Source organism: Saimiri boliviensis, chromosome 5 (assembly GCF_048565385.1).
Source record: "Saimiri boliviensis isolate mSaiBol1 chromosome 5, mSaiBol1.pri, whole genome shotgun sequence".
Classification (NCBI taxonomy): Eukaryota; Metazoa; Chordata; class Mammalia; order Primates; family Cebidae; genus Saimiri; species Saimiri boliviensis.
In genome coordinates, this window is record NC_133453.1 from 103,574,382 (window position 1) to 103,602,112 (window position 27,731).

Genomic DNA, 27,731 nt, shown 5'->3' on the forward strand with positions numbered 1-27,731 from the left:
CAGAAACAGGGTTTCACCATATTGACCAGGATGGTCTCGATCTCTTGTCCTCGTGATCTACCCGCCTCGGCCTCCCAAAGTGCTGGGATTACAGGCTTGAGCCATCGCGCCTGGCCAAATGTTTTATTTTTAATTTAATAAAAAAATTATTTTGAGACAGAGTCTTGCTGTGTTGCCCAGGCTAGAGTAAGGTGGTGTGATCTTGGCTCACTGCAATCCCCGTCTCCCAGTCTCAAGTGATTCTCCTGCCTCAACCTCCTGAGTAGCTGGGACTACGGGCACGCACCACAATGCCCAGTTAAGTTTTTTCTATTTTTTAGTAGAGATGGGGTTTCACCATGTTGGCCAGGTTGGTTTCAAATCCTGACCTCAGGTCATCTGCCCGCCTTGGCCTCCCAGTGTTGGGATTACAGGTGTGAGCCACCATGCCTGGTCTGAAAATGTATTTTAAAATAAGTGACTTTTCTATCCTAATTCTACTTTATCAAAGTTACTGCTATTAGCTTTCATCTTCTTTCAAGTGGAAGGTGTAGGAAAATTGTTGGGATGGGGAGGGAAGTTGGCAAGCAACCTAAAGAACAGCTTATGATTAAACATTTTTGAAGGGGCTGGGTGTGGTGACTCACACCTGTAATCCTAGCACTTTTGCAGGCTGAGGTGGGTGGATGGCTTGAGCCCACCCTGGGCAACATGTCAAAACCCTGTTCTACAGACAAAAAAAAAAAAAAAAAAAAAGGAAAAAACGATGAGCTCACGTCCTTTGTAGGGACATGGATGAACCTGGAAACCATCGTTCTCAGCAAACTGACACAAGAACAGAAAATCAAACACCGCATGGTCCACATTCATAGGTGGGTGGTGAACAATGAGAACACATGGATATGGGAAGGGGAGTATCACAAACTGGGGTCTGTGGGGGGAGTGGAATAGGGGAATAGGACAGCAGGGGGTGGGGAGTTGGGGAGGGATAACATGGGGAGAAATGCCAGATATAGGTGATGGGGAGGAAGGCAGCAAACCACACTGCCATGTGTGTACCTACGCAACAATCTTATGTGTTCTTCACATGTACCCCAAAACCTAAAATGCAATTAAAAAAAAAAAAGGTCGGGCGCGGTGGCTCACGCCTGTAATCCCAGCACTTTGGGAGGCCGAGGCGGGTGGATCACGAGGTCAGGAGATCGAGACCATCCTGGTCAACGTGGTGAAACTCCATCTCTACTAAAAATACAAAAAATTAGCTGGGCGTGGTGGTGCGTGCCTGTAATCCCAGCTACTCAGGAGGCCGAGGTAGGATGATCGCTTGAGCCTGGGAAGTGGAGGCCACAAGCCAAAAATGACGCCACTGCACTCCAGCTTGGGTGAGAGTGAGACCTTGTCTCAAAAAATAAAAAAAATTTAAATGGATAGCTTCCCTCCCAGATAATAATTACTTTTGTGGTTTTTATGGGAGTCATGCAAGAGGTTAGACAAGAAAACCTCAAAATAGAAATTAGAATGAACAATTTAAAAGAATTCTGAACACAGTAGGGATGCAGTGTTTATGTTCCAGTTATACACCTGGATTGGCCTTCATCATTCCATCCAATATCCCAAATCTATCCCTCTATTAGGATTCTCTTCATTGCTATCTATTCTATCTAGGCTTCCTTGACCATCTAAGCCTTACACAACTCTATGAACAGGTACTACTGCTACTAACACTTTGTAGGGAAGAAAATCAAAGTATGAGGTCAAGTAATTCACCCAATGCCATTCTGTTATGAAGTGGTAGGGCTGAGACTAGAACATGGACCATCTGATCCCAAAGCCTGCACTCCTTGATGATACATGAAATTACTTGGATAGAGTCAATTATAATAGAGATCTTCTCACATTTCCTGGGACTCAAAGTTAATTCCATTTTGTTGTTGAGAAAGTCTCGCTCTGTCACCCAGGCTAGAGTACAGTGGTATGATCTCAGGCTCACTGCAACCTCTGCCTCCTGGGTTCAAGAGATTCTCCTGCCTCAGCTTCCCAAGTAGCTGGGATTGAACGCACCACCACACCCAGCTGTTTTTGTATTTTTAGTAGAGACAGGGTTTCTCCATGTTGGCCAGGCTAGTCTCCAACTCCTGACCTCAGGTGATCCATCCACTTCAGCCTCCCAAAGTGCTGGGATTACAGGTATGAGCCCCTGCACCCCGCCTGAAAGTTACTTCTGATTCACATTAACTTAAGACATGTTAGAGTCTTGGATTTATGTTGTGAATAAACAAATTTTATTAGTTCCTTGTATAGATAAGATTAAAGTCAATGACTAATTCATGCCATATACACATATTCCTGTTTCAGATTTTCTATTAGCAAACATCCTATTCAATTGTTGTTGGGAGTTTTGAGTCCATTCAGAAAATGAAACCCCACAATCACTGTTTACAACAAATGAGTACATAGGAAGTTTTCTAATAAAATGAAGTTGCTTGAAAAAAAATGCATTAAAAATAAGAATGTACTCATCACTTAATAAGAATGTTCTCCTTATTAAGCAATAGGCAAATCATATCAAACAAACTCCTCAAGTGGCAATGCTCGGGAGTTTTGAGTTTCTGCCCCAAACCTGAAAATAAAGGAAATCAGACGGCCTTCAACATTTTGAGATTAATAGATTCCACAGTGAATGTTAAGTTGCCAATATGAGAACAGAATTACTCCTAGCCATTCAATCTTTGAGGTATCTTGCTTATCAACCTACTTGAGGAATCTTTCAGGTTGAATAGGTAAACAGTAAATTATAGAAAGAAGGTGGGGTAGAGTCAAAAACTGGCTGTTCCCAAATCGACACTGCAGAATAGAAAACAAATGTATAGTATTAGGCTGAAAATAGTTTGAGCTTTTCAGTCCCACTGGCAGGATTTAATAAAAAGAGATGTTCCAGGGAAACTTAAAAAACCTTTTGATTTTGGCTTCCATATATGTCAGCTTACAGCAATTAGATGGCTCACTTATTTGTTATTATCAACGTGTGATCCTCAAATTAAAGACATTAGTATCACAGCTTGGTATCCAAGGCCAGAGAATGTGCTGCTTTTCCAATGCAGAAATCCCTGTCTACATAAGCCCATCTTAGGTCACATGAGATTAGCACCTGTTATCCTGTGAACTCGTTTAATTCAAGTGTGAGATTTGTTGACCCCTCATCTGGGTAGTCATTGAATCCTACTGCCTCCCCAGAGTCTCTGAGGCAGAAATCAGGAGAAATAATCAATGATTCTTCCTAACAAGAGCCTCCAAATATTCTCAGCAAAGACATCCTAAAAATCACTTAGCAATTTAAGCAAGTATGCTTTTCATTTGGATAAAAATTGGAATTGGTGTAGTATCGTGAGAGAATTGTCTTCCTAAGATGTTACGTTAAAAAAAAGTCCCCATGTCTACAGTAGATGCAAAATCTGGAATATCTAATCAACTAAGTGTACTCATGAAGTGCATAACATTCATGCAGATATAAGCAGTGGTTTATTTCTAAGGTTGCTTAAGGAATACAAGTCAGCAATTTAAATTCTCAAATATAAAAGAAAATGTGCTTGAAATCTTTTAAGGCAAGGGTATCTGATGCTACTGAAAACATTTCATATTGGTTCTCAGAAACAGACCTCAATTAGTCTTTTCTAGTTCAAAGAGGATAGGCCAAAAAAGTTAGGTATTCTACATAATACAATCTGTTACTACAAAGTAATATAAGCAGCCACTCATTAAAGAAACCATACATTATGTTAGAAATTTCCTTTAGGTGACTCTAAGAACCTTAACCAGGGCAAATCAGCACACATAGAGGAAGACGAAGATGCACACTGAACTGCTTTCAAAGATAAACCCAGGGTTGACAACAGGACTTTTTTTGGTATTTACATACCTGCAACTAAGAAACAGGTTTCACCACTAAAGGATGCTACTGCCTGTTTTGTTAAGTAGGCCTTTAAGATTAATGTTTCAGTGAACAAACACCCCTTTGCTTTGGTCTGAAAATACCATATTTTAAAATAGCTAAGGCAAATATTTAGGGGGGCACAGCTCAATACTGGAAAACTAGCTGGAAGAGGTAGAAGTAAAGCCTTTGCAATGTGCTTTTGTGTAAAGGTAACATCTGTGATCTAGGGAAAACACAACTTAAAAATGACTCACTCTTTTATAGGACGTTTAAAGATAATGCTTTTTAATATTTCAAATGTCTTTTTCTTTAAATCTCATCAAAAATGTTATCACTTTAACAGTACTTTGCACATGTGGAATTTCATACCTAAATTTGATGATACTACTTTGGTTTATTTATGGCCACTTATAAGAAGACTCCCAGTAATAATGTCCATTCATCAGAGTCTTTTTCTTTGGTAGAGCCTAATGGGACCAGGCAGATGAACTGTATGCAAATAAGATGGACAAAGCAAATCCATGATAGTATGAATTATAGGAGTTTTTGTTTAATGGAAATCAAACTTAAAATGTATTTCCATATTTATCTCCATCATTATTTTGGAAGCTTAATATCCTGTTCAGGGGTTAAAGAGTTTGAATAGCTCACACAATCCTGTAAAAATGACAACTGGCTGCCCTTTAATAAATAAAGTCATTGTAAAGAATTACATTTACAGAGTGAAAAGTGAATACATAGCATTTCAAATTCAATTTTGGAAGTACTAATAAGTACTGACCCATAACGATATACACTAGCTATCTTTTTACCTGTCCATCATTAGCACCAATGAAGATTCAACAAAATTACCTTTATTCCCACATCTCAAAACAATTCTGCAAATTCTTAGTGAAGTTTAACTATAGTCACAGACCTTAAATATTGACATTGTTTTCTATGTCTACTGAAAATAAGTTCACTACTTTTCTGGAGAGTCTTTACAAAATCTTATTAAAATTCCTGGTATTATCACCCCCCAATTATACAGTAGCACAACCACCTTACGTAGTTTTTACATGATAGCTCTGTAGAGGTTTCACATCTAAATTACCAAGAAAACCCTTCCCTCCCTCATCTTGCACTCGGCTTAATTCTACACTAGTCCTTGGATTATGTACCACTGTAAAAGTATAACTGTATCAAAATTGCCATGTTTATGGATACAATATTTTGCCATACAGAGCAACGAAGTTACATATAATGACAAAGATTACCAAAGTTGGCTGGGCGCGGTGGCTCAAGCCTGTAATCCCAGCACTTTGGGAGGCCGAGGCGGTGGATCACGAGGTTGAGAGATCAAGACCATCCTGGTCAAGATGGTGAAACCCCGTCTCTACTAAAAAATACAAAAAACTAGCTGGGCATGGTGGCGCGTGTCTGTAATCCCAGCTACTCAGGAGGCTGAGGCAGGAGAATTGCCTGAGCCCAGGAGGCGGAGGTTGCGGTGAGCCGAGATCGCGCCATTGCACTCCAGCCTGGGTAACAAGAGCGAAACTCCGTTTCAAAAAAAAAAAAAAAAAAAAAAAAAAAGATTACCAAAGTTATGCAAGACAAGAACAAATGTTAGGACATGCTACCTAGGCACAGTCCCTACACAAAGAGGCTCCTAAGTACCTCAAGTTCAAGTTCAAATAACATTGACAAAATAATGAACAATTATTTTTAAAAATTATAAAGCTACTGGCAAATTAGGTAATTGCTAAATAAAGGTAGGGCACAAGATTAAACTCTAATATTTACAACAGCAACATACTTGAGTAAAATTACAATTGTGCACATATTAGTGGCTTTGTAACAAAAATAATTCATACAGAGAAGAAATTAAGTTTTCAGTTCAACAGAGGTTGAATCCAACCTATCTCAAATGTATGCAACAACTCAAAGATTTACCACAGAATAAATTCAAGATTAGCTGATAAACAAGAGCTGTATTACTGGTGTTTAAGACAAAATCTAAACAAGTTTTAAAATCTAATGTTTGATCAGAAGTCATATGACAAATCTAATGTTTGATCAGAAGTCAGGCACGGAGGCTCAAGCCTGTAATCCCAGCACTTTGGGAGGCTGAGGCGGGTGGATCACGAGGTCAAGAGATCGAGACCATCCTGGTCAACATGGTGAAACCCCGTCTCTACTAAAAATACAAAAAATTAGCTGGGCATGGTGGTGCGTGCCTGTAATCCCAGCTAATCAGGAGGCTGAGGCAGGAGAATTGCCTGAACCCAGGAGGCGGAGGTTGAGGTGAGCCGAGATCGTGCCATTGCACTCTAGCCTGGGTAACAAGAGTGAAACTCCGTCTCAAAAAAAAAAAAAAAAGAAGTCAGATGACTGTGCAAACTTTACCTCAACAGAAATATACCGAGATGTGCAAACAAATGTAAAACCTCCGCTAGTGGTTTGCCTGGGAGGCTGACCTTTTCTTTTTTACAGAGCTTCCTGATAACCATAAACTATAAATACAGGTATAATGCACAGTCAGTGATCTTTTCTTTTTTATTTTATTTATTGTTAGAACATAAAAGAATCGAGAGAGAATAGGTTTAATTTGTTTTATAAGGAAGACTACATTTACCTGAAAAAGAAATATGGCATCACACACAAACACACTTCACAGAAGGGGTATATTTAAGAATATAGTGTCATTCTGAATGCTAAAGGAAAAGTGATCCCTGTTTAGTGTTAAAATATGTAGTGTAAAATTCTTTAAAAGAAACAACTCACTATATCTCTACTAGGTTAAGTTATTGTGAATTTTGTTTTCAAATCACAGTAATCCATATAACCATTATTAACAGCTCTGTTTCATAGAACTGCAACAAGCCAACAAACATTTAAATGCACTTCACATCAAGAGTATGTAAACTTTAATTTTTCCTCTTCAAGCCTTCAGAAAGTTTGGGGCTATTTCAGCAGCCAATCTGGTCAGAACCTCTGAAGGCAAAATTTCAGTGCCTCACAGTATAAATGACCATATGTGGCACTGCATATGCATCTGATAGTGAAGTGTCCCCTATCAGTGGCTTCCAGTAAGGCCTAGAGTTTAAGGTTAACATAAAAAAGTGCCACCTTTGTTTTAGATTAGTGATGGACTCTGACAAGATAAAATAAAGTTATTCTGTATATTGTTATACTTACAAGCAGCTCCAATCCTGAGTGTTTATGGTAATATCTAAACATACAAAAATGTATGTACATTTTTCTCCACTATCTTGTAAACAGTTGTCAGCTCTTCCCACTGCCTTCATCAGAAGAGCTGTGTCTTTCTGAAGAGGAAACTTTTATTTTTTCTGTTCTTCTTTACTGGCGCTTTTATCAGTGGGTGGTATTGGAATCCATAATTTCAGTGACCCACTCTTTTCCTTTTTATCTGCCATGTATTTTTCAGTATTTGCGATGGATATTTTCTTTTTAATGGGAGAAGTTACAGAACTGCTGCTGGCTGCCTGTGACTGCCCTTGTTTGTGCTGCTGTTCTACCTGGGCAGCTATATAATGATCCCTTACATTAAGATCAAGAGTTTCTAGTTTACGCTTTTCTCTATATTTATCTAAAGACATTTTCTGAGGAATTATTCCCAGAGTAGCAGAAATTGGCCCATGGTGTTTACTGCTCCCTGCTTTATGAGTATATTCTTGCTTAGAAGAATGATCTGAAATTTTGTCAGGTCTGTGATGTAATCCTGAATGCAGTGATACAGAAGGTCCCTGCTGAAAGTTGATGTTGTACTGGCTACCAGATAAAGATGTCTCCTGTTTCTGTGAATACATCTGTTCTGTCCTTGCTGAGTCTTGATGTTGAGGCCATTCCTGGTGTGATGACAAACTGTATGAAGTACTTGGCATTCCTGTTGCTAGCACTGACAAATTATCAGATGTATGGCTGTCTTGAACGAAATATTTCCTGAATTTAGAGGTACTGGCGCAGGGAATGCTGATGTAGATGGTTTTTGAAAACGTGGGTTTGTAGGCACACCAGTGACACTATCTAGTAAAATGGAATTCTGGACCAAAGATGAACCAAGAAGTGGTGTCTCTGATACCTGCCCATCTACTTTTGGTTTCTTAGTTGCTGCCTGACTAGCCTATTAAAATAAAACATAGAAGAAGCAGTGATATAGCAAAATAATTTAATGCAAATTGCTTGTCCTATAAAAGTTATATACTAAAAACATTATAGATTTAACATACGGAAATAAAATGATTTGGGTTTCATGGTTTTAGGTCACCAGTAAATAAATGCCTTATTTAGAGGTATAGAAGGAAAACTATAAAAAATTGAAAACACCAACTTTAGAATTAGATAAAAGTCAAATTCTAGCTTAGCATGTGAGAAAGTAATTTAACTTGTCTAGGCTTCAGTTTCCCCATTTGTAAAATTAAGAGGATATTTCCGTCATAATCACTGCAAAAAAGTTTTTAAAAATATAACATGCTTTTTAGCAAAGTCCACTGGACTCTGTAGTTGAATATGTGAGTAAGATGTAACTTGAGATACACTGAATTATTCAGCAATACTGTAAAGATGATTTAATCACAACAATTCAAAATGGTTAGCTAGGTACATGTTATATAAATGACAGACTGACATTCTGCCTGTCAGTTCTCTTACCCTCCATTTTCGAATCTTCTTCAGCCTACTAGGCATTTTCTCCAATATTTGTAGAAACTCATGTGTTAGCTCTAAAAAGAAAATTTAAATTTAAAACTTAGGAGATGTCTTTAGGATATAAATTTCTCTCAGGTGGGCAGTATTAAAAAGGAATGCTAGGAGTTCATCTACTTCACTTTTACCCTCCTACTCAACCCTCAGCATATAGAGAAGTACACACAACTCTCAACCTGCATTTTCAAAGCTGAATCCTTTGTAACAATTACCTTCCCCCATGATTTTACTTGCTTAATTAGAATCTCTAGAAAATTTAGTAGCATTAAAAATAATCCCTCCCTCCAATAAAAAAAATCTTTATTAAGCAAACAACATAGTAATTTTTGTTGCAGGCAAGATCAATGGATTCTTTAAAATTAGTGAACAAAAGTTTAAGGAAAAAGTTATTTGTATAATCCCAACATATCTTCCCCAAGAAATGTATTAATTACATAAAGAAAAATAATAGTTAACTTTGAAGTACAGAAACCACCTTAAGGATACCATTGTAACCAAGTGATCATGGTTGTCATTACCAGTTACAAGACCTATCAACATATTATACCCCTTGATATGATGCACCAAGAAATACCCAACCTACTTCTATGATACCATACTACTTCTTGCTCAAAATGTGTAACTTCAATCTAATAATGAGAAATCATCAGACCCCAACTAAGGAACAGTATATAAAATGACCATTATTTTTCTAAGTGTCAGTGTTATGAAAGACAAGGAAATAATGAAGAACTGTCACAGACTGGAGGAGACTTAAAGAGACATGTCAACTAAATGGAACATGGGATCCTAGAACAGGGACAAATACAGAATACCAAATAAAATCTGTGGTTTAGCTAACAGTACTGTACCAATGCTAATTTCCTAGTTTTGACAATCATATATTGTTATGTAAGATGTTAGTACAAGGACAAGCTAGATGGTATACGGGGAACTCTGCACGAAATTGTATTTTTTTGGTTTTCTTTTTTTTTTTTGTTAAATAATAGAGATGGGGTCTCACTATGTTGACCAGGTTGGGCTCAAACTCCTGGCCTCAAGTGATCCTCCCATCTCAGGCCTCCCAAAGTGCTGGGATTACATGTGTGAGCCACCATGCCTAGGTTTTTTTTTTTTTTTTAAATAAAAAAAGGAAAATTTCTTCAACTATATTAATACTTCTTAACAATAACACTATAATACATTAGCAAACTATCTTGATTGTAATTTTCTATCAATTTTCTGAAAATTCTGATCACAATGAAATAACCCACCTTTCCAAAGTAGTGTGGTGTTGATGAATTATAGTTTTATCCCCCAAAATATTGTCATTAATAGTTACTGGCCACTCTCAAATATTCATCATTCAAATAAATTAGACTACTATATAATAATGCCAATTCAATCTCAATACTGGGGGAACCTGTATTAGTAAAGACTACAGATTCATTTTTTATCACTTATGTTTGTTCTGGTATTGATAGTGCAGTGGCACGATTTCGGCTCACTGCAACCTCTGCCTCCTGAGCTCAAGCAATTCTTCTGCCTCAGCCTCTGGAGTAGCTGGGATCACAGGTGCCCGTCACCATGACCAGCTAATTTTTTGTATTTTTAGTAGAAACGGGGTTTCACCATGTCGGCCAGGCTGATCTTGAACTCCTGACCTTGTGATCCACCCGCCTCAGCCTCCCAAAGGACTGGGATTACAAGCGTGAGCCACTGCGCCCAGGAGATTCATTTTTTAATACCAAGTTTCTTTGTAAACTATTCTAATCCAATGCTAAGATCAGACAAACTATAATTAATCTTTCAAGATGTATTTCCTTGATAATGTCATGACTATTCCCTGCTAAAGTCTCATGAGCTTTTTCATCCAGTTTGGATGAAAAGAAAGCCAAATGCCCAGACCTCCACTTCCTCATTTGAAAAAAAAAAAAAGACTACTTTTCTACGTTTGGGTCGAACATTAATAAAACTGTTTTGACAGCTTGGTTGTAAAACATTAAATACACTTTAAGTTCCTGTTCCAAAATCTGGTACACAAAATATAAGTTTTGTTTTTCTTAAGTATCCTATGTATTAAATTTTATAGCAGAACAAAATAATCTGTTCAATAATCCATTAAACTAATTAGCTATATGCACAAAAATCATGGTTATGTGCCTAACACAGAGGCCCTTCTCTCTCAAAGCTACTGTCTAAGCCAATGTTCTTTTGTGAAGCATAGTTATTAAGTGAATTATTTTAGTAAATAAGAATACTTATATCACTTTAGACATCACTCTACAATTCAGATAAATCTTCATGTCCTTTTTTTTAAGACAGGGTTTCCTCTGTTGCCCAGGCTGCAGTGCAGTGGCATTATCACAGTCTTAGGTGATCCTCCCAGCTTAGCCTCCACAGTAGCTGGGTCTATAGGAGTGTGCCACCACACCCAGTTTGTGGGGTGTGTGTGTGTGTGTGTGTGTGTGTATTTAGTAAAAACGAGGTTTTGCCATGTTGCTCAGGCTGGGCTCAAACTCCTGTGTTCAAGAGACATGCATGACTACACCCAGCCACATCTTCGTATCTTAAATTTTGAGCTACCTTTTTGTGATCTACAAAGAAAAAAAGACACAGTGGCCTACGCCTACGATCCCAGCACTTTGGGAGGCCGAGGCGGGTAGATCACGAGGTCAGGAATTTAAGACTAGCCTGGCTAACATGGTGAAACCCTGTGTCTACTAAAATATGAAAATTATCCAGGTGTGGTGGTGAACGCCTGTAATCCCAGCTATTTGGGAGGCTGAGGCAGAGAACTGCTTGAACCCAGGAGGCAAAGGTTGCAGTGAGCTGAGACTGCACCACTGCACTCCAGCCCGGGCAACAGAGTAAGACTCTGTCTCTTAAAAAAAAAAAAAAAAGCTGCTGCAAAACATGCTGAAAGTTTTAATATATCAGGTCTCCAAGATTCCTATTCAACTGCTCTCCAAATTAATAATAAACTTTAGGTTTTTTAAAATGGAAGTGAGGTAGATCCTGCTGTGTCAAAAAACCCCACATTAACCACAACCTAAACTCTGACCTAAAGACAGGATAAAAGGCAGATTACTTTTTTGTAATCTTTTTACTTTAGCACCAGGTGCTAAAGCAGGCGTCCCCAAACTACAGGCCGCGAGTGGCCCCCTGAGGCCATTTATCTGGCCCCTGCCACACTTCAGGAAGGGGCATCTCTTTCACTGGTGGTCAGTGAGAGGAGCACAGTATGTGGTGGCTCTCCAACCATCTGAGGGACAGTGAACTGGCACCCTGTGTAAAAAGTTTGGGGACGCCTGTGCTAAAGTATAATACTAAGCAATTTTTATCAAAATTTTTATTAGAAATAATAACAAAAAATAAAGTTTTAATTTTTTAAATAAAAACTATTTTTATTAAGAGTATGCCTACTGGCCAGGCACTGTAATCCCAGCACTTTGGGAGGCCGAAGCAGGTGGATCACGAGATCAGGAGTTCAAAACTAGTCTGGCCAAGATGGTGAAACCCCACCTCTACTAAAAATACAAAAATTAGCTAGGCATGGTGGCAGGCACCTGTATTGCCAGCTACTCAGGAGGCCAAGGCAGAGCATTGCTTGAACTCGGGAGACAGAGGTTGTAGTGAGCTGAGATGGCATTACTGCACTCCAGCCTGGGCAAGAGAGCAAGACTCAGTCTCAAAATAAAATAAAAAAAAAATAAAGATTATGCCTACCTAATCTTAATCTGGTGACTATTAAGCTACAACAATGACCTAGATAACCTGATTTTCAAGCTACAGAACAGATACAAACAATTAAAAAGAAGCCCTATTGAGTTTTAGATGTCATTTCAACTCACTGAAGATTTCCTTCTCTCTGGATAAATTCTGAAAAAGCCTCAAACAATTAAAAAAAAAAACATTATAATCATTCGGCAATAACACAGCATGAGAAGTATATTCTGGAATATTTTTTTCCAGGTGGAGAACAAAATAGAAAATAAAGGGGTGTAACAAAGAAGGATTTCACAAATAAGAATAGGCAAACCATGAATAACTGGCCAAATATGGTTGGTCACCTATTTTTGTCAACAGTTTTACTGTAACACAGCCACACCCATTCATTTACAAATTGCCTATGGCTGCTTTCCAGCAGCAATGGCATAGTTGTGCAGTTGTAACAGAGACCTTACAGCCCACAAACTCTAAAATACTGTTACTCTTTGCAGACCCCTATGTTAAAGAAACATCAAGTGTGCATGGAGGCTAAAACCTGAAATCCCAGCACTTTGGGAGGCTAAGGCAGGTGGACTGTGAAACTCTGTCTACTAAAAATACCAAAATTAGCTGGGCGTGGTCGTACACGCCTGTGGTCTCAGTTCCTCAGGAGGGTGAGAGGCACAAGAATTGCTTGAATCCAGGAGAAAGAGGTTGCAGTGAGCCCAGATAGCACCACTGTGCTTCAGCCTGTGGGGGAGTACAAGCATCCATCTCACGAAACAAAAAAATAAAGAACAAAAACAAAAAAAGGCCAGGTACAATGGCTCAAGTCTGTAATCCCAGCACTTTGGGAGGAAAAGGTGGGCAGGTCATGTGAGGTATGGACTTCAAGACCAGGCTGGCCAACATGGCCAAACCACATCTCTACTAAAAATATATAAATTAGTTGGCTGTGGTGGCTCGTGCCTGTAATCCCAGCGACTTGGGAGGCTGAGGCAAGAGAATCACTTGAACTCGGGAAGTGGAGGTTGCAGTGAGCCAAGATCACACCACTGCACTCCAGCCTCAGCCTTAGCAAAAGAGTGAGACTGTCTCAAACACACACAAACACCCACCCATCCAGAGTTAAAAAAAAAAAAAAAAAAAGTGTTATCTATGTTCTTTCTGAAATCTACAGTAGGTGGTTAAAATGCCCTAATCCCAAGAATCTCCCAATTCTGGCCAGCTTCTTTTGTAACATGGCTAGCCTAAAAGTTAGAACCTGAGAAATGCCATTTTATAAAAGACAAAGCTGTTCTTAAAATAAGTTGTAACGGCTTTCCCATTCTCTTTGCAATAACTGCTGACCTTGGCTTCTATGAAAAGTGCTTGCTTCTGCTTATCAATAAGTGCTGAAAAGTTACTTGCCCTGCATCCCCTCACCCTGAAACCAGGATGTGGTTTTTCAGCTTAAAAACTCTGCTCCCCCTGAACTTAGGGCCACGGGTTGGAGAGACAGGAGTCCTCCGTGGTTGCTGGCAATAAATGACCCTGCAATTTGACGTACTTTTGTCTTGGTGTTGACTTTCTATGCTCAGTTCTGTACAACATTTGGAGGTTCCACCGAGATCTTTTATTTTCATCATCAGACAAAAGCCATCTCAGAGTCTCACCCAGGCGGCTGCTCCCACCTCAGAAGCCTCTAGGGGAGGTGCCCCCTGACTGTCCCAGGGCCCCAGAGTGCCACCGCAGAGGATAAGCGACCACCCGACCGACATTCACCCAAAATTCCTCAGGGTCCTAAAGACCTCCGGAGGTAGGTAAGTTTGGTCTGGAAACTGGGAACTAGTTCAAAGCAAAGGGGCTGAGTCGGGGAACTGACGAGTCATTGCAACTCTGACTTGGCAAGCCTGAGATGTCGCTTGAGGCTTCTGGTGGCTGTCATAGTAAGTGGCAGCCTTCTGGTGGCTGTTTGCAGTGGGCAACAGGTTTCTGGTGTGGCATAATGGATGCCAGCCTTCTGGTAGATGGCATAGGGGGTGTCAGCATTTGATTGTTTTCCATAATCTCTGTGTGAGTGAGAGAGTGAGTGTGTATATATGTAGTCCCATGGCTGAAAGGCTACGGGGCTTGTGTGTGCCTTCACCCACGTTTCCACGGGAGCATCATAGGGCATAACGGTGATTCACCTCAGAGCTGTCCTACTTGGACTTCCATCCTGAGGTGACCGGGCCTGGGGTTTATACACACCTTAGCCAAGATAAAGCACACCTTAGCCAAGATGCACCCTAAAATTTCATTTGGGAAAGTGGCCAGAAAGGCACCTAAATGGTCTCCCATCTGGGGGGCACCCACCCTTTGTCTGTCACTCTTGTATATGATCCTGTCTTGTCTGTAAATTTGTCAGTTTTGTTAGACTCCTGCTAGCAGACATACACTGGTTCAGGCCATCTTCCCTTGAGGTAGGGGATATTTTACAGTGGTTGATGAACCACTGGATGAGGAAACTTTTATTGATTATACCCCTGCAGAGATTACTTCTCCTTCTTTCTCATTTTTTCCTATATCACTGAGGCCTCACTCTTTCTTCCTTCGCCATGTGGCAGATAGTCTCAACTTTAGTTGTCTTTATTTTCTTCCTTGTTATGATTATTGTGGCTTGTAAATTCTCCCAGCCACCTCCACCGGGAAAGGAGTACTTTTTGCCCGTGCTGGGTCTGATTCCATGTCAGGGAGGCAGTTGTGCCCTTGACACTTTGGAATTAGTTTATTTGGGGTCGTAGGAGACAGAGTCCTATATCAGGGTCTACAAGTACCCTTTTTCAGGCTGGCATGGAAAATTGCTAACTGCCTATTCTGCCAGAAAAGTGTCCAATGTTGTTATGGGCAGTGCCCAGTGGTGCATCACAGAGAGAAAAAAAAAAAAAGAGACAGAGAGGAGAGAGGAGAAGGACAGAGAGGAGAGAGAGGAGAGACAAAGAACAGAGAGCAAGAAAGAAAGTGGACAGAAGAGAGGAGAGAGGACAAGAAAGTATAAGAGGAGAGAGAAAGAGAGAGAGAGAGGAAAGAGAGAGAGAGGAGAGAGAGAGAAAAAGACAGAAAAGGAGGGAAAAAAGTAGGAAAAAAGAGGCAAAGAGAGGAAAAAAAAAAGAGAAAAAGATACAGAGAGAGGGGTTTAACGCTTTTTTAGGGTCCCTGTGTCAAGGTGACCAAAAGCTGCAGGGGTGGGAAACTTGCAGCCTGCCCAGCAGCTGGGAGCTCAGTTTTTTTTTTTTTTTGAGACGGAGTTTCGCTCTTGTTACCCAGGCTGGAGTGCAATGGCGCGATCTTGGCTCATCGCAACCTCCGCCTCCTGGGTTCAGGCAATTCTCCTGCCTCAGCCTCCTAAGTAGCTGGGATTACAGGCACGCGCCACCACGCCCAGCTAGTTTTATTGTATTTTTAGTAGAGATGGGGTTTCACCATGTTGACCAGGATGGTCTCGATCTTTCGACCTCGTGATCCACCCGCCTCGGCCTCCCAAAGTGCTGGGATTAGAGGCTTGAGCCACCGCGCCCGGCCTTGGAGCTCAGGTTTTAAACGGACACAAAAAACATTTTTTTCCTTCCTTCCTCTGCCAGCCGGGGCTGCCCCTTCTTTGTTCATATCCCTTTTTTTTTTCTTCTAGTGATTTGTATAACTGAAAGGTAATAGAAATCAAAGAAAGGGCCCCTGGAGGGGTATTACTAGACTCTCCATTTTACAGAAGGGGAAGGAAGCTGAGGCTCTGAGAAGTGGCAATAGCAGCCCGAGGTCACACAGCAAGGGCAGAGCAGGGATAGGAGCCTAGATCTTGACTTATGGTTCCTAGAGTGTTTCTTGTGCACTAAGGACCCCCAACCCCACCATAATAATATTAATAAAAGAAGCATAACAAAAATCTCCTTGTGAGCTCAGGTGGCAAGACCCTCCAGGCCATGGTCTCTGTCCCTCATTGCTGGCCTGATCCGGTGTTTGGTTTGGCATCTATGGAGGGTTGTGGCTCAGCTCTGTTACTGAGTGGGCATGGCCTGCTGCTCACAGGTACTTTGGCATTTGGGTCTCAAAGCCAAGAAGATGCCCCTTCCATGCAGAGAGCATCCATGACCACCCTTCCTATCTGACCCCACCATTTTATTCATTGCCTTCACAGCCTTGTCCATGGTGCCAACCCTCTCTTGGTCTTGCTAGAAGCCCAAGTGGGTAGACTTTGCCTGAGTTTTCTACCAAGATGTCCTTAGTATCGAGTCCAGCTCCTGCACACAGTAGGAGCTCAATAAACACTTGTCAAATGAATGGGAAAAGCAGACTGAGTGATATATGTAAAAGGTCCTAACAAGAATGCCCAGTACATACTGTTACAGACATTTACAGAAGGAAGGATGGAGCCTGGATGGGTGGACAGGACTTGGCTTTGGAGCCAGGAGACTGTGGTTCCAATACCTGCTCTGTCTCCTCTCCTCTGAGCCTTAGTGTTTCCATCTGTAAAATGGGGTCAGGGAAGAGTTGACTGGGAAGTTTTCTTTCTGGCTGGAGATTTTTCTCTGTTCTGTTCTAGCTGTTTGCTCAAGGAGTCACTGTGTTCTGCCTGCAGGCTCCACAGCAGGCATTTTCCTCTTCTGGAGGTCTCATCTCCCATCAAGGAAGAGGTCCAGATTGCTGTCTGATGTCTGGCCTCTGGACTGAAGGCCATTTGGTGCAGGACTCACAAATGACCATGGGGAAAGGCAGGGGGTATGCATGAGTGGCATGGGCAAGGTGTGAGTTGGGGGATACAAAAGGGACTGGTGAGGGCTGGGTGTGGTGGCTCACACCTGTAATCCCAACACTTTGGGAGGCCGAGGTGGGCAGATAACCTTAGTACAGGAGTTCAAGACCAGACTGATAACCTGAGCAACATGGAGAAACTCAGCCTCTAATAAAAAATACAAAACTTAGCTGGATCTAGTGGCAGGTGCTTGTGGTCCCAGCTACTTGGGAGGCCAAGGAGAATCATTTGAACCTGGGAGGTGGAACTTGCAATGAGGCAAGATGGTGCCACTACACTCCAGCCTGGGTGACAGAAGCAGAGAGAAGGAGGGAGGGAGGGAGGGAAGGATGGAAGGAAGGAGGGAGGAAGGGAGGGAGGGAGGAAGAAAAAAGAGAAAGAGAAAGAAAGAAAAGAGAAAGGGAGGAAGATAAGAGAGAAAGGAAGGAAGGAAGGAAAGAAAGAAAGAGAGAGAGAAGAAGAGAGAAAGAGAGGAAGGAAGGAGGGAGGAAAGGAAGGAAGGAGAGAGGGAGGGATGGGGAGGAAGAAAAAAGAAAGATAAGAGTGAAAGAGAAAAAGGAAGGAAGATAGGAGAGAAAGAAAGGAAAGAAAGAAAGAGAGAAAGAAAGAGGAAGGAAGGAAGGAGGGGAAGGAAGACAAGAGAGAAAAGAAAAATATACATGCACGCATATGCTCACTGCAGCCTGATTCCCAATAGTAAAGAAGTAAAACCAACTTAAATGCCCATCGATGGTAGACTGATAAAGAAAATGTGGTACATATAAACCATGGAACATAATGGAGCCATAAAACAGAATGAGGTCATGTCCTTTGCAGCAACATTGATGAAGGTAGAAGCCATTATCTTACATGAACTAACAGAGGAACAGAAAACCACATTCTACATGTTCTCATAAGTAGAAGCTCAACATTGAGTATTCATGGACACAACAGACACTGGGACTTATTTGAGGATGGAGGGAAAAAGGAGAATCAGGAATGAAAAACTACCTAGCAGGTACTGTGCCTACCACATAGGTGAATAAATAATCTGTACACAAATCCCCAGTGACACCTATATAATAAACCTGCACAGATACCTTTGGACCTAAAATAAAATTTAAAAAATAACTGATAAAAAGGCCAGGTGCGGTGGCTCAAGCCTGTAATCCCAGCACTTTGGGAGGCCGAGGCGGGTGGATCACGAGGTCAAGAGATCGAGACCATCCTGGTCAACAAGGTGGAACCCTGCCTCTACTAAAAATACAAAAAGTTAGCTGGGCATGGTGGTGTGTGCCTGTAATCCCAGCTACTCAGGAGGCTGAGACAGGAGAATTGCCTGAACCCAGGAGGCGGAGGTTGTGGTGAGCCAAGATCATGCCATTGCACTCCAGCCTGGGTAACAAGAGCGAAACTCTGTCTCAAAACAAAAACAAAAACAAAAACAAAAAACAAAAAACAAACTGATAAAATAAATCAAAAGTAAGCATAAGGAAAGGAAAACATGAGATAAAAACAGAAAAACAGTAGAAATAATAAATACTTTGGTATTTATAATAATAAATACCTTGAAAAAAAGGAAATAGACAAATTAGTAAGAAAGGAAATAAGCATAAAAGCAAAAAAGAAGAAAAAAATTATGTTAACTCTAATTATAAGGAAACATTTTGCACAACTCTATGCAAATATGTTTGAAATCTGCATTGATTACTATCTAATACAACTTCTAAATCATAAAAGTGTCTTACATTTACACTGTTCAATATGTAGCCACTAGCTACGTGTGTTGAGTGAATACTTGTACACTTAAATGTGGCTCATATGACAGAGAAATTGAATTTTTTCTAATTATTTATTTAATTTCTACTTACAGTTTCAGTATAATTAGTTTAAATTTGAATAGTCTCACGCAACTAGTGGGTATTGTATCAGAAAGCATAGAAGAAGATGAAATTGAAATTTTCTTTTTTTTATTGCATTTTAGGTTTTGGGGTACATGTGATGAACATGCAAGATTGTTGCATAGGTACACACATAGCAGTGTGGTTTGCTGCCTTCTGTCCCCTCACCTGTATCTGTCATTTCTCCCCATGCTATCTCTTCCCACCTCCCCACTCCCCCGCCCCTCCCCCATTTCCCCCCAACGGATCCCAGTGTGTAGTGCTCCCCTCCCTGTGTCCATATGTTCTCATTGTTCAACACCCGCCTATGAGTGAGAATATATGGTGTTTGATTTTCTGCTCTTGTGTCAGTTTGCTGAGAATGACGGTTTCCAGGTTCATCCATGTCCCTACAAAGGAAGTGAACTCATAGTTTTTGATGGCTACGTAATATTCCATGGTGTATACGTACCACATTTTCCCTATCCAGTCTATCATCGTTGGGCATTTGGGTTGGTTCCAGGTCTTTGCTATTGTAAACAGTGCTGCAATGAACATTCGTGTGCACGTGTCCTTGTAGTAGAATGATTTATAATCCTTTGGATATATACCCAGTAATGGGATTGCTGGGTCAAATGGGATTTCTATTTTTAGGTCCTTGAGGAATCGCCACACTGTCTTCCACAATGGATGAATTAATTTACATTCCCACCAACAGTGTAAAAGTGTTCCTATTTCTCCACATCCTCTCCAGCATCTGTTGTTTCCCGATTTTTTAATGATCGCCATTCTAACTGGTGTGAGATGGTATCTCAATGTAGTTTTGATTTGCATTTCTCTGATGACCAGTGATGATGAGCATTTTTTCATATGTTTGTTGGCCTCCTGTATGTCTTCTTTTGTAAAGTATCTGTTCATGTCCTTTGCCCATTTTTGAATGGGCTTGTTTGTTTTTTTCTTGTAGATCTGCTTTAGTTCTTTGTAAATTCTGGATATCAGCCCCTTGTCAGATGGGTAGGCTGCAAAAATTTTTTCCCATTCTGTTGGTTGCTGATTCACTCTACTGACTGTTTCTTTTGCTGTGCAGAAGCTGTGGAGTTTGATTAGGTCCCATTTGTCTATTTTGGCTTTTGTCGCCATTGCTTTTGGCGTTTTGGTCATGAAGTCCTTGCCTACACCTATGTCCTGAATGGTTTTGCCTAGATTTTCTTCTAAGGTTTTTATGGTATTAGGTCTGATGTTTAAGTCTTTAATCCATCTGGAGTTAAGTTTGGTGTAAGGTATCAGGAAGGGGTCCTATTTCTGCTTTCTGCACATGGCTAGCCAGTTTTCCCAACACCATTTATTAAACAGGGAGTCCTTTCCCCATTGCTTGTTTTTGTCAGGTTTGTCGAAGATCAGATGGTTGTAGGTATGTTATATTTCCTCTGAGGCCTCTGTTCTGTTCCATTGGTCTATATCTCTGTTTTGGTACCAGTACCATGCTGTTTTGATTACTGTAGCCTTGTAGTATAGTTTGAAGTCCGGTAGTGTGATGCCTCCTGCTTTGTTCTTTTTGCTTAGAATTGACTTGGCTATGCGGGCTCTCTTTTGGTTCCATATGAAGTTTAAGGTGTTTTTTTCCAGTTCTGTGAAGAAGGTCATTGGTGGCTTGATGGGAATAGCGTTGAATCTGTAAATTACTTTGGGCAGTATGGCCATTTTCACGATGTTGATTCTTCCTGACCATGAACATGGAAAGTTTCTCCATCTGTTTGTATCCTCTCTTATTTCGTTGAGCAATAGCTTGTAGTTCTCCTTGAAGAGGTCCTTTACGTTCCTTGTTAGTTGTATTCCTAGGTACTTTATTTTCTTTGTAGCAATTGTGAATGGCAGTTCGTTCTTGATTTGGCTCTCTTGAAGTCTATTACTGGTGTATAGGAATGCTTGTGATTTTTGCACATTGATTTTGTATCCTGAGACTTTGCTGAAGTTGTTTATCAGTTTCAGGAGATTTTGGGCTGAGATGATGGGGTCTTCCAGATATACAATCATGTCATCTGCAAATAGAGACAATTTGATTTCCTCCTTTCCAATTTGGATACCCTTTATTTCTTTTTCTTGCCTGATTGCTCTGGCTAGAACTTCCAGTACTATATTGAATAGGAGTGGTGAGAGAGGGCATCCTTGTCTAGTGCCAGATTTCAAAGGGAATGCTTCCAGTTTTTGCCCATTCAGTATGATATTGGCTGTTGGTTTGTCATAAATAGCTTTTATTGTTTTGAGATACGTTCCATCAATACCAGTTTATTGAGGGTTTTTAGCATAAAGGGTTGTTGAATTTTGTCAAAAGCCTTCTCTGCATCAATCGAGATAATCATGTGGTTTTTGTCTTTTGTTCTGTTTATGTGGTGAATTACGTTTATGGACTTGCATATGTTGAACCAGCCTTGCATCCCCGGGATGAATCCTACTTGATCATGGTGGATGAGCTTTTTGATATGCTGTTGCAATCGGTTTGCCAGTATTTTATTGAAGATTTTTGCATCTATGTTCATCATGGATATTGGCCTGAAATTTTCTTTTCTTGTTGAGTCTCTGCCAGGTTTTGGTATCAGGATGATGTTTGTCTCGTAAAATGATTTGGGAAGGATTCCCTCTTTTTGGATTGTCTGGAATAGTTTCAGAAGGAATGGTATCAGCTCCTCTTTGTATGTCTGGTAGAATTCAGCTGTGAACCCATCTGGACCAGGGCTTTTTTTGGGTGGTAGGCTCTTTATTGCTGCCTTGACTTCAGACCATGTTATTGGTCTATTCAGGGTTTCGGCTTCTTCCAGGTTTAGGCTTGGGAGGATGCAGGTGTCCAGGAATTTATCCATTTCTTCCAGGTTTACTAGTTTATGTGCATAGAGTTGTTTGTAATAATCTCTGATGATGGTTTGGATTTCTGTGGAACCCGTGGTGATATCCCCTTTATCGTTTTTTATTGTTTTTTTGATCTTGCTCCTCTAGCTCTTTCAATTTTGATGATAGGGTGTCAATTTTAGATCTCTCCTTTCTTCTCATGTGGGCACTCATTGCTATATATTTTCCTCTAGAGACTGCTTTAAATGTGTACCAGAGATTCTGGTGTGTTGTGTCTACGTTCTCATTGGTTTCGAAGAACATCTTTATTTCTGCCTTCATTTCATTGTTTATCCAGTCAACATTCAAGAGCAAGTTATTCAGTTTCCATGAAGCTGTGCGGTTCTGAGTTAGTTTCTGCATTCTGAGTTCTAAGTCGATTGCACTGTGGTCTGAGAGACTGTTTGTTATGATTTCTGTTCTTTTGCATTTGCTGAGGAGTGATTTATTGCCAATTATGTGGTCAATTTTAGAGTAGGTGTGATGTGGTGCTGAGAAGAATGTATATTCTGTGGATTTGGGGTGGAGAGTTCTGTAAATGTCTATTAGGTTTGCTTGTTCCAGGTCTGTATTCAGGTCCTGGATATCCTTGTTGATTTTCTGTCTGGTTGATCTGTCTAATATTGACAATGGGGTGTTAAAGTCTCCCACTATTATTGTGTGGGAGTCTAAGTCTCTTTGTAAGTCATTAAGAACTTGCCTTATGTATCTGGATGCTCCTGTATTGGGTGCGTATATATTTAGGATCGTTAGCTCTTCTTGTTGCAGCGATCCTTTCACCATTATGTAATGTCCTTCTTTGTCTCTTTTGATCTTTGTGGCTTTAAAGTCTATTTTATCAGAGATGAGAATTGCAACTCCTGCCTTTTTTTGCTCTCCATTTGCTTGGTAGATCTTCCTCCATCCCTTTATTTTGAGCCTTTGTGTATCCTTGCATGTAAGATGGGTTTCCTGGATACAGCACACTGATGGGTTTTGGCTTTTTATCCAATTTGCCAGTCTGTGTCTTTTGATTGGGGCATTTAGTCCATTGACATTTAGGGATAGTATTGTTATGTGTGAATTTGATATTGTCATTTTGATGCTACCTGGCTGTTTTGTTGGTTAGTTGATGCAGATTCTTGATTGTGTTGATGCTCTTTTACCATTTGGTGTGTTTTTGGAGTGGCTGGTACTGGTTGTTCCTTTATATGTGTAGAGCCTCTTTCAGGAGTTCTTGTAGGGCAGGTTTGGTGGTGATGAAATCTCTGAGTGCTTGCTTGTTCACAAAGGATTTTATTTTTCATTCACTTATGAAGCTTAGTTTGGCTGGATAGGAGATTCTGGGTTGAAAGTTCTTTTCTTTAAGGATGTTGAATATTGGCCCCCAATCTCTTTTGGCTTGTAGGGTTTCTGCTGAGAGATCTGCTGTGAGTCTAATGGGCTTCCCTTTGTGGGTAACCCGACCTTTCTCTCTGGCTGCCCTTAGCATTTTCTCTTTCATTTCAACCCTGGTGAATCTGACGATTATGTGCCTTGGGGTTGCTCTTCTTGAGGAATATCTTTGTGGTGTTCTCTGTATTTCCTGGATTTGAATATTGGTCTGCCTTGCTAGGTTGGGGAAGTTTTCCTGGATAATATCCTGAAGAGTATTTTCCAGCTTGGATTCATTCTCTTCATCACATTCAGGTACACCTATCAGACGTAGATTAGGTCTTTTCACATAGTCCCACATTTCTTTAAGATTTTGTTCATTCCTTTTTGCGCTTTTTTCTCTGTTCTTGCCTTCTCTTTTTATTTCATTGAGTTGATCTTCGACCTCTGATATCCTTTCTTCTGCTTGGTCAATTCGGCTGTTGAAGCTTGTGCATGCTTCACAAAGTTCTCGTGTTGCGTTTTTCAGCTCCATCAATTCACTTATACTCCTCTCTATGCTGTCCATTCTCGTCAGCAGTTCGTCCAATCTTTTTCAAGGTTTCTCTTTTCTTTGCGTTGGGTTAGAACATGTTCTTTTAGCTCACTGTAGTTTCTTACTACCCACCTTTTGAAGTCTGACTCTGTCATTTCATCACCCTCCTTCTCCATCCAGTCTGGTTCCCTTGCTGGTGAGGAGTTGTGATCCCTTTTAGGAGGAGAGGTGTTCTGGTTTCGGAGGTTTTCATCCTTTTTGCGCTGGTTTCTTCCCATTTTTGTGGGTTTATCCACCTGTTGTCTGTCTCTGTCCCAGGGAGTTGGAGCTTTATGAGTTTCCGTTGCACTACTGCCTTTTTTGATTTTTCTTTCAGGTCTGACCCCCCCAGCTAGCAGCACGCCTAGCCACTGCCTGCCCGCAGGGGCTTTGCTGAGCTGCTGTGGGCTCCACCCAGCTGCCCTGAGCTCTTCCCTGTAGTCCTTTTTATATGGGCGTAGTTAGAACTGTCTTGGCAACGGTGGCCCCGCCTCTGTTATGGTGGACTCTCTCTGTTGTGGCAGGTTGCCTCGGCAATGGCGGGTTGCCTCGGCAATGGCAGCTTGCCTCCGTAGAGGTGGAGAGTCTCAGTAATGGTGGAAGCCCCTCCCCCGCCGAGCCCTACCGTCCCGGTTCAGCTGTGCTTGGTTTGAAGGGCTCAACCCAGAGGGTTTCCAATTACTGTTTTTGTTTTCGTTGTTGTTGGGGGTGGAGGGTTGGGACCAACAGAGCCTGATCACCTGGCTCCCTGACTCAGAGTCTTTTCTTTTAAGTTGAATGACCCCGCGTTCCGGTCCGGTCGCTTGTTGAAAAGGCGCCGGGATCTCCTGTGCTGCGACTCACGGAGTCGGCTCGAACTGCGGCGCCGGCTCCTGGCGGATTTTTTGCCTAGGAATCTCCTGGCCTGACTCGCTATTTCAGATGAATGGGCAACTCTGCCGTCTCAGGGCTCTGCTCGCCAGCTAAGAGGGCTCCCAGACCAGTGGCTTTTGTATGGAGAACCACAGCAACAGGGCGTGGTCACAGCAGCCCCGCTGGTGGAATCAGCCCCGCGGGGGCCAAAACAGCTGCACCGGCTGGGACTGCGATGCTGGCGACCCCTCTGCCTGGGTATCTCCTGGTCTGTGGGCAATAAGAGTTCGTCTGGAAATGTGGCGTCCACTCACCCTCTGCACTTTCACTGGGAGCTGAAGTCCTGCGCTGTTCTTAGGCGGCCATCTTCCCAGCATTCTGAAATTTTCTTAAGACAGTGTTATTTACCAAACTTAAATCCAAAAGAGTATTTATTTAAAAAAAAAAAAAAGCTTAAACAGACCAACTCTATAAAAGAAATAAAGTTGTTAAAGAATCTCATTCTCTCCTTCTGACACACACACACACACACACACACACACACACACACACACGTACATTACAAGGAAAAGGAAAGCTCTTCTTTATAACATAGAACAGGATTTTGACAAACTACTACTCATGGCCCAAATCCTGCTGCAGACTATTTTTCTGCAGTACATGAGCTAATAATTTTTACACAGCTAAAGAAGAAATAGAATATGTAACAGAGACCATACGTGGCCCACAAAGTCTAAAATTCTTAGAATGTGGCTCTTCACTGGAAAAATCTACTGGCCCCTGATCTAGAAAAATACCTGAAATTTAAAATCACCATTTTGCAAATACCACCAATGTAATATGAGATTCTGGCATGACATTACTCCTAACACTATACACTAACATATTGTTAGGAAAAGGACATTCATTTGTCTCTATTACCCATCAAATGTTAAGTACAGAATTTAAAATGAAGAGATGTAACTTAGCTTCACAAATATTGAGATACAGTGAGATTATAAACTTCCTGATGTAATGCAATGGGAAACATAATATTTACCTAAACATTTTATCTAATCCAGAAGAACAGTTAGATGAATCCAGTTTGAGAAATATTCTATGAGACAATTAGCCTGGACTCTTCAAAATGTCAAGGTTGTAAAAGATGAGGGAAAAGGGTGGAGGGGAAGTGATATTCTAGAGTGATGAAAATAAGAAACATGACCAAAAAAAAAAATTAAATATAAGATCCCTGACTAATATAAAGAATGAGAGCAAGCGGAGACATTTAATTTAGACTGTATATTACATAATATTAATTATCAGTAGCAAATGTCTTGTGATTGTTATTGCAGTAATATAAAAGAATGTGCTAGTTTTGGGAAAAATACCTTAAGTACTTTTGTGTAATCTTGATGCTTTCAAGCAGTTCAGAGCTCCCCAAAATGTGAGTGTGTGCACGTATATGTATGTGTGTATAAGAGAGAGAAAATGAGTGTGTATGTGAAGAGGAAAAGAGACATAAAGACACACAAAGCCAATCCCAGAAAATGTTAAGAATTTGTGAATCTAAATAAAGGGCACATGTGTCTTTACGGTACTTCTTTTTCAACTTTTCTGTGTTTGAAGTTAAAAGTTGGAAGCAATTTTTTAAAAGCACTTATTTATTCAGGGTAAACATGATCTTCAAATTTCTTTGCTATATCTTGGTTTCTTGTAGTTTTTAACACTTTTGTGCCACCTGATTGCCTTATGACTAAAATAAACTTAGCTATGAAAGAAAAACTGTCTATGTAGTCATAAAGCCAAACAATTGCTTCACTGAATAGGAAAATAAAGTATGGAGTTTATTGGCAAGTAATATTGTTATAAACTGTTATTCTCCTAATGCAGTATAACCAATTATTACCTAGTAATGTTAGTCAGCATCTAATAAGGAGAGACCAACAGGCAGTATTTATACACAATTACACTGAGGCCAATTCCTTATAGCCTGAAAAACAATATATCAAACATTAATAGAAGATACAGGAGGTGTTTTTTCATTATTTACAGGACAAGATATTACACTACCTTCTTCTATTTGATGATTAACTATTCTGGGAAATATATATTCAGGTTTATAGTTATAATAGACAAGAATACAAGTACGTAAGCAACCCTGTCATCTTTCATTATTACAAACTTCCTAATCTGGAATGCAGCAAAAAATGAAACAAGTAGATGGGGCACTGGCCTAAGAGGAGGAAGACCAGAGTTACGGCTTCAGCTCTGCTTCTAAATAGCCCCTGTATTTTTTTGGTAAATCACTTCCCTTCTCTGAGTTTTAGTTGCCTCATCTATCAAATGTGGCAGCTGAAATGAATTAAGATTGTTGGACCTGCAAGATCAAGGGCTATTTATTATTCAAGGACTGGGAGAAAAGATGGCAATTTAGAACAATTTCATAAGAAATAAAAATTAATGTGATGTGAATATTATTCATTAGAATTCAATAGGACACAGGGAGAGGAGACCAAGAGATAGCTAAAAATTATCATCAGCTTCAGGGAATCACTCCCTTTTAAGACCTAGGGACTGCACTCGGTGGGGAGAGACACTTCACCAGAGGCCCAGAATGTTTTGGATGAAGAAGGGCCACAAGAGGAAGGGTGGAAATTACACTGGGCCAAGAAGATTTCCATTGACTCCTTGTGTGATACGACTTTTCTTTCCAAAACCACAAAAATCTTTATATTTTTGCTGAATTATACTTTTTAAATGAATTCTGGAAAGAAGTAATATTTGGCAGCCAGGTAGCAACAGAAATTGAAAAGTCCCCCAGAAATAGGAGAGGAAACTTTGAGGAAGTAAATACAGAAATACCCCAAAACTATGAAATTGGGGTGTATAGAGCACCCCTTCATTAAACTCCATCTTAGAAAAATACTGCATTTTATATTTCATATGGGACTTTGCCAACAAGGATATTTTGCTTAACAAATAAAAATGTGAAGACTGCATCCAACCAGGTAAGAACATAACAAGCACACTCTTCCACTGTAGCTTCTCACCAAAGGACTCTGTGATTATTAAAAAAAAAAAAAAAAAAAAAAAAAAAAAGCAGGCTTCAGCCTCTCCAAACCGCTGCCTTAATTAACCCAGTCTTGCAGTCACTCA

General features: G+C 40.5%; 2 long non-coding RNA genes and 1 pseudogene across 2 annotated transcripts in view; 1 reads left to right on the forward strand and 2 right to left on the reverse strand.

The window, feature by feature from the left end:
• LOC141584621 (uncharacterized) overlaps positions 1 to 27,731 on the reverse strand; it is a 106,689-nt gene that overhangs the window by 30,698 nt on the left and 48,260 nt on the right. The gene's annotated exons all lie outside the window — the stretch shown is intronic.
• LOC120364317 (cyclin-T2-like) lies at positions 7,175 to 8,836 on the reverse strand (annotated as a pseudogene).
• On the forward strand, positions 11,911 to 27,674 carry LOC141584620 (uncharacterized). The gene is made up of 2 exons (XR_012517779.1): positions 11,911 to 14,106; positions 24,515 to 27,674. It is a non-coding gene; the product is annotated as an uncharacterized LOC141584620 (long non-coding RNA).